The sequence below is a fragment of the Hipposideros armiger genome, unplaced genomic scaffold, assembly GCF_001890085.2.
Source record: "Hipposideros armiger isolate ML-2016 unplaced genomic scaffold, ASM189008v1 scaffold_452, whole genome shotgun sequence".
NCBI classification, from domain to species: domain Eukaryota; kingdom Metazoa; phylum Chordata; class Mammalia; order Chiroptera; family Hipposideridae; genus Hipposideros; species Hipposideros armiger.
This window is the reverse complement of record NW_017731802.1, coordinates 494,287-501,636: the sequence shown is the minus strand read 5'-3', so window position 1 is coordinate 501,636 and position 7,350 is coordinate 494,287.

Sequence of the window (7,350 nt, the reverse complement as noted above, 5' to 3'; positions counted from 1 at the left end):
TTTCCAAACAGCTCTCTTTTGTAAAAAAGAAAGGACTAGATGGCATGTAAGTCCCAATTCTGATTTTAACGGAGGCCAATGACCAGCTATCTGCAAGCATGGCTGTTTTATATACCTCTTCAATTAGGAGAAATTAGTGCTGAAAGCAAATGGCAAAATGAACACTGCAGAGTCATTTTACTGTCTATTAGGTAGAAGGTAGGAACACTATTTTGAGAATGCACTGGAACATAATAAAATTAGGTTTATGATGATGAGACATTTTCGATATTCCTAAAACAAAACAGAACTAAACAAAAACCTGGATTTATTTGGGATAAAATCCTGAGTGAGAGATAACAAAAATTTAGTGTCTTTTTCAATAGGGCTTAATTAATCAATTTTTAAAATTTGTCACTAAACTAAATAGTTCTCTATTATAACAGCAGAAAAAACAAACCAACAAAATATCCAAGGATTAGATGTTAAAGTGGATGGCCAGACAGTAATAGATTAGGAGTAGTTATAATTGATATTTTACTAAACAGGATTAAATATGATGTAAGGCATACCTTGTTTTATTACACTTCACTTTATTGCTCTTCACAGATGTTGCACTTTTTACAAATTGAAGGGAAGGCCCTCCATCAGCAAAAAGATTATGACTCACTTTTTTGTGATGCTTGTTCAATTGTGGTGGTCTGGAACTGAACTTGCAGTATCTCCAAAGTATGTCTGTATCCCAGGAGTTAGTTTATAGCTGACAGTGTGAACACTTAATAGTATGCAAGACATCCATCCCTGAGAAGAAACTTAAGACATTTGTCAGGAGCATGGCCTTCAGGAAACTCAATAATGGAGTGAATCTTTATAACTATTTTTTCCAAACATATGTTAGCTTTAACTTGATACCTCAGTGAGCAGAGAGGCTACAGGAAGGTAGGGAGGGTAAGAAATGTATTAAATAAATAATAAAATGTTCAAATACCCATCATGGGGTGCCTGATTTCATAGTGTCAACAGATGGTGTTTTTTCTAGTTTCCCACAGTGTCCTAAATGAGAAAGTTTTTCAGGATACTTAGCTAAAAAAAAAAAAAATTAGAGTGTTTCCATCTAAAATTCAAGTCAAATTACAAAACAAAACAAAAACAATATTTTGAAGTGAACTTTTATTATGTTCCTGATTCATGACATAAAACTGTGAAAGAAAATGCTCTATTCATGAAATTCTCAAATAGCAATGTTCTACATGGTTTTAGAAGCACATGTAAGTGATCAAAGAAGTTTATGAATTTGTATTTTTGTTTTTCTTTGAATATTCATGATGCATGAGAAGCTGTGCTATAAGTAAATCAGTTTAGCTTTGTTTGTGCCAAGATTCCCATTTTTTTTCTTTACAATACAACAGTACACTTTTTTTTTCCTAATGGAACACTAATTGTTTCCTGAATACTTACAGGCATGGTCGTCATAAATGGGACCAATTTGTTATATCTCTCCCAGGGTTTTTGCCTGTAGACACTACATGGGCAGGGAATACTGTCTATCACCTTCTTTATGTTTAGCACCTAACACAGTGCCTGGCATGTAACAGATGCTCAATAAATATCTGTTGGACTGAATTGAAAAATTCAAGTTATTCTTGATTGATATTTAGTTAGGGATGTGGTCTTAATAATGAAATATTTATACTTAACACATACCTGCAAACTCACACATTGAGTTGAGAGTTTGACTATAAGTTAGAGTTTATAAAATAGTTTTACATATAACATCTGATTTTATTACCCATAAGCACTTGTGAAATAGCATGAAGAAAGATAACTAGTGGTCCATCAGAATTTGTATTTCTTAATTTGTTATATAAAGTGATTATCTAGGTAGAAACTATATCAGTCTTCCTTCACTCCTTTTTAGGTATGACTATTGTACACCAATGCAATATGAGTGGAAGTGAGATTGATCACTTTTGGACCACAGTTTTAAGCAGGACGTGTGCGCTTCTATGAGCTCCATTCCACTTTCTGCTGCTACATTAAATTGGCAGAGTCACAATTTTTAAAAACCTGGGTCCATGTACAATAGTCTCTCCTTATCCACCGGAGATATATTCCATGACCCCCAGTGGATGCTTGAAAGAGCAGATAGTACTGAATCTTACACACACACACACACACACACACACACACACACACACACATACATACATACATACATATATATATATATATATGTATGTAAAAAAGTAATATGTATATTAAACATATATATATTGGTTTTTTCCCCTGTACTTACATACCTAAGATAGAGTTTAATTTATAAATTTGCCACAGTAAGAGATTAACAGCAACTAATAATAAAATAGAGCATTTATAACAATATACTATAGTAAAACATATGTGACTGTGGCATTATTAAGTAAAATAAAGGTTACTTGAACACAAGCACTGTGATGCCCTGACAGTTGACCTGCTAACCGAGGTTAATAAGTGACAAATAGGCAGGCAGCATATACAGTGTGGAGATGCTGGACAAAGTGATGATTCACGTCCTGGGCAGGACAGAGTGGGATAATGTGAGATTTCATCATAATTTAGGAATTGTTTATTTCTGGGATTTTCCATTTAATATTTTGGGACCATGGTTGACCATGGGTAACTGAAACTGCAGAACATGGAACCACAGATAAGAGGCAACTACTGTGTTTCATAAAAAAGAGCTGACCACCAGAATGAAACACCTACATTGGGCTGTTACATGTACAAGAAAAAATTACTGACACCTGGTTTGTTACAGCAGCTAGTATTACCCCGACTAATTAAAAAGAGCTATTGTTATCATAGCATATATTAGAAGCTGAAATGTGGAAGACTTAAATGATGTAAGTAATGTCAGTTGGGGAAAATTCCAAGTTTCAGATCCAGCCCTTTTTGTTCCAAAGCCCTCATCCCTTTGAACACTCTGTACTGTCTGCCTCCCAGCCAAACACGAATCTGGGCTGGTCAGACAGTTATTGATGGGTGAACTCCTTCTTGCTGAAGTTTCGATTTTACCATCTCACATTTTTGAAGTCAATTTGACAACTCCACATGAGAATGGGTATTTTAACAATGATAATAATAATACCATCATGCATTTTTAGTTCGTTTTAGTTAATAAAGTGTATTTTATGTGGCTCATTTAATCCTCATAATAACCATGCATGGTATATAGAATATTTGTCCTATCTCTATGTTACAAGTAATCAAATTAATATTAAATATTTTTGTCCAACATCCTATGATTCAATGTAGAATAGAGAACTCCAGCAAGGAGCTATTTAGAAGGAAAAAAAAAAAACACGTGAAAAGACAGAGTCTCAATAGAATTCCTGACATTATCAGTGTTAGAAAAAAAATGAAGATATGGTCAAGTAGTATAAAATAATTAAAACTTTAGGGAAAAAATACTATAAAAGAAAGAAAATGGTATAAGAATTACCCTACTTGGGTCTCTAGAGCAACATAATTACCTAGCCATAATCGTGCATGTACTGTTTATTCACTCAACCAGAACTAGTGATAAAACCAAATAGACCCCATGAGATAGAGAGGAAGGGTTGAGTTTTAAGAGACCTAAGTCCGCATAGCAGGAACTTGGTGAATAATATTTGAAATCAAATAATCAGGATATGTCAGTTTGTGTTGTTTGTACATAGAGAAAAAACTGCTAGAGAAAACGGTTAAAATAGTTAAACACTGCTGCCTCTGAGGTGGTACAACTTAGGGGTGAGAAGAAGGGTTTACATTTTTAATATAAATTTCAAGGTTTAGATTCAGTATAAAAATTCAGATCTCTATAATACTATGCATTTTAATCACACATCTATATTACTCTGGTTAGAAATAACATTTAAGTGGCTTTAAGAAATGCAAAATGATTAATACCAGTCAGAAATGTATGTATATAAAATGTCCAATCCTTTTGTCCTGAGGGCAGGCTGTGCAGGTAGCTTAGCTCCCACATGGCGGGCATGGAAATGGAAGCACCTATTACACAGAGATGCAGGAATGTAGGGAATAGGCTGTAGGGAGGGAAGAATAGATGCAGAGAGAACATTTAACACTTTGGATCTGAACAGTGTAAATAGTGAAATTGCCATTTATGAAGCTGGAGAAGATTGTGAGAAACATATTTGGGAGATTAAAACCAGGAGTTCAGTATTGGACACGATAAACTTGCTGTGTCTATTAATAGTGGAAATATCAAGTAACTGCTTAGGTATATGAGTCTGGAACACAGGAATAGTTCTAAGATAGAGTTATAGCCTGGAGAGTCAGTCTGTAGATGATATTTAAAGCGATGAATGGATGACGTCACCTAAGGAGTGAGCATAGCGAATAAAGAAATACAGTCTGAGGGTAGACTCATGGTCAGACTGAAGTTTAGAGGCAAGAAGATGAGAAGGATCCCGCAAAGGAGACAAAGAAGTAATGCCCAGAGAAGTAGGAGGATAGCTGGACAAAGTGGTATCCAAGCAGTCAAGTAAAGATAGTATTTCAGGGAGCCAGGAATGGGCAACTACCAATATTTCAAATGCTGTTGAGGAATTAAATGGATTAATCCTTGCATATGGCAGCATGCAGGCCATGGGAGTCATTAACATGAGCTCTTTCAGTAATGTGATTGGGGGTGAAATGAATCCAAGGAAAAAATGGAAATTCACAGAGTAGAAACTTTGAGTACAGACATCTTTTTCTGAGTATTTTTGAAAGAGAAGCAAATGCATTAGGCAGTCAATACAGGAAAATGTAGGGTCAAGAGAAGGTTTTTTTTGGTTCTTGTTTATTGAGTTTTAATGAAGTAAGTTATAGTATGTTTGTTTGCTGGTAGGAATTATACTATAGTCAGGGAAAAATTCATGCTGTGAAGCAAATGAGGAAAATTAATGGAGTTATGCCATTGAGTAGACAAGAGGGAATAGAAGCTAGTGCACTGGTAGAAGATGCCCGTACATGTAAGGTTTTAGATTTGGTGGTGGGATCCTGTAAAAGCTGTCTCTTATCTTTTTGCTTTTATTTTCCCTGGAGATTGAGAAGCAAACTAATCATCAGGGAGTGAGACAGGGAAGAGCTGTGGAGATTGGAGGAGACACAAGAAGATATGAAACAATCACACAGCAAAGTGAGAGAAAGCTGCCTAATGAAATATAGTAGGATTGACCTGGAGCACCAGGGGTCCACGTGAGCCTTTGGTCATGACATTGTCTGTTCCTAACTAGTCATGTGCAGCTTCCCTGGTGCTGAAACATTAGACCTAGTATGTTGAGAGGTGCGTTCAACCAGGACTGAGCTTTTCCAAAATTAGTTCAACAGTACAAGAGAGGAATGAGAAGGGGTATAGGTGAGGGAAAGATGATACATCATGAAATCTGAGTCAGGTAAGAAAACACAGGAGCATGGTCAAGAGCAAGGTGGTAAGGTCCATAGGTCTCAAACATTGATGGAATTATAGAAATTGAGGTACTAGAAGAAAAGGTGTGAAAGGTAGGAAGTGGTAGCAACAAAAGGGGTTAAGAGGTTGTGTACTGGACATTGGCTTCAAAGAGGCTGGGGTATTTAGATGTTTGAGAAGACAATGGTCTGGATGTTGCAATGAGTAGCAAATAGGCCTACTATCCACCTCCCAGCTGAGAGGTACATGGATGGACAAATTTTAGACTGCCTGACAAGAGAAGAGAAGGAATGGCAATTTATCCTAGAATCTCTTTTAGAAGTCTTAAAGAATATGTGTGTGTGTGTGTGTGTGTGTGTGTGTGTGTATATATATATGAGGTAGGACAGTTAGGTTTGTGAACTCATCCTAGAAAAAATTCTACAAACCTCATTGCTGAATATCACTATGGTCGTCTTTGAAGTACTTCCCTTGGGAAGCTATGCACTGATGCCAGTGCTTAGTCCACCTTTCAAAGCAAGTTTGGAACTCTTTTTCTGGAATGGCCATCAGAGCTGTTGTTGTATTACCCTTGATGTCCTGAATGTTATCAGAATGTCTTCCTTTCAATATTTCCTTTATCTTCCGGTAAAGAAAGAAGTCATTGGGGGCCAGATCAGGTGAGTAGGGAGGGTGTTCCAATACAGTAATTTATTTACTGGCTAAAAACTGCCTCACGGACAGTGCCTTGTGAGCTGGTGCATTGTCGCAATGCAAGAGCCTTGAATTGTTGGTGAAAAGTTCAGGTTGTTTCTGTCTAGCTTTTTCACACAGCCTTTTCAGCATGTCCAAATAATAAACTTGATTAACTGTTTGTCCAGTTGGTACAAATTCATAATGAATAATCTCTCTGATGTCAAAAAAGGTTAGCAACATCATTGCAACAAGTTCGTGAGCTTAGTTGTCAGACCGTGTGTGTGTGTGTGTGTGTGTGTGTGTGTGTGTAATATATAGTTTTCTTTAAAGTAGAAAAGTATAGTTTATATATGTGTATCTTTATCTATTCATTTATTCTCTTCCAGTTTACAAAGAAAGTCATAAAATGTAAACAAACAGTTTCCAGGAAACATTAATATTAATCACATCAATACTTGATTATCAAGCATAGCTACTTTTTCTCTGAATTTCATTGTTTAACTTAAATCTTATACATGAGAACAAGTTTAACATATTCCTTTTGTCCCATAAATACTCGGCATTTTGCGAATGACTTCAGAGTATTTTGTTAGCAGTAACTTCCTTTGGCTCCTTTGCCAAGTGGTTGATATCCAGATGCTCGTGAGCACAATAATGTGTTGGCATAAACTAATTATCTGCCATGTGCAACTATTTATACCTCCTCGCTAAGTAAGATATGAAAGCCATGAAAGCCATGAAAGCCATTTACAATTCCCTTTAAATAGCCTCACGCACCTGCAGGCAGTTTTGGTTCAATAATACAGAAACGAATAATAAAGATAGGTTAGGCATCTTTGCTCTTTATGACTTTAGGAGTTCAAATGATTATGAAAAAAACATTCCCTTTTAGTTTGCAGCATTGCAAATACTATGACAATTTTCTTTGTAAATTCCTGAATTAATTCTGGAATGTCATATCTCAGAAGCAAAGAAACTAGAGTTGTATGAACTCATAGAATTTAGGTTGATAAGGTTGTTACATTACTATATATTTTTTTTAATTTGGGAGAAGTGGAAAAATATGTGAGGTTAGTGATTTGATGGTTGTGAAGATGAGGAAAGTGGAAGGACGTAGTTTTTGAACCCACTCCGTAGGCATGAGTTTAAATCCTGAGTTTGAATCCTGTGTCTCCAGGGCCAACTTACTTCTTAGGCACAGTAGGTGTGGTGCCTAGGGCTTATGTTTTTTTTTAGAGGCTCACGAAAATATATATATATAT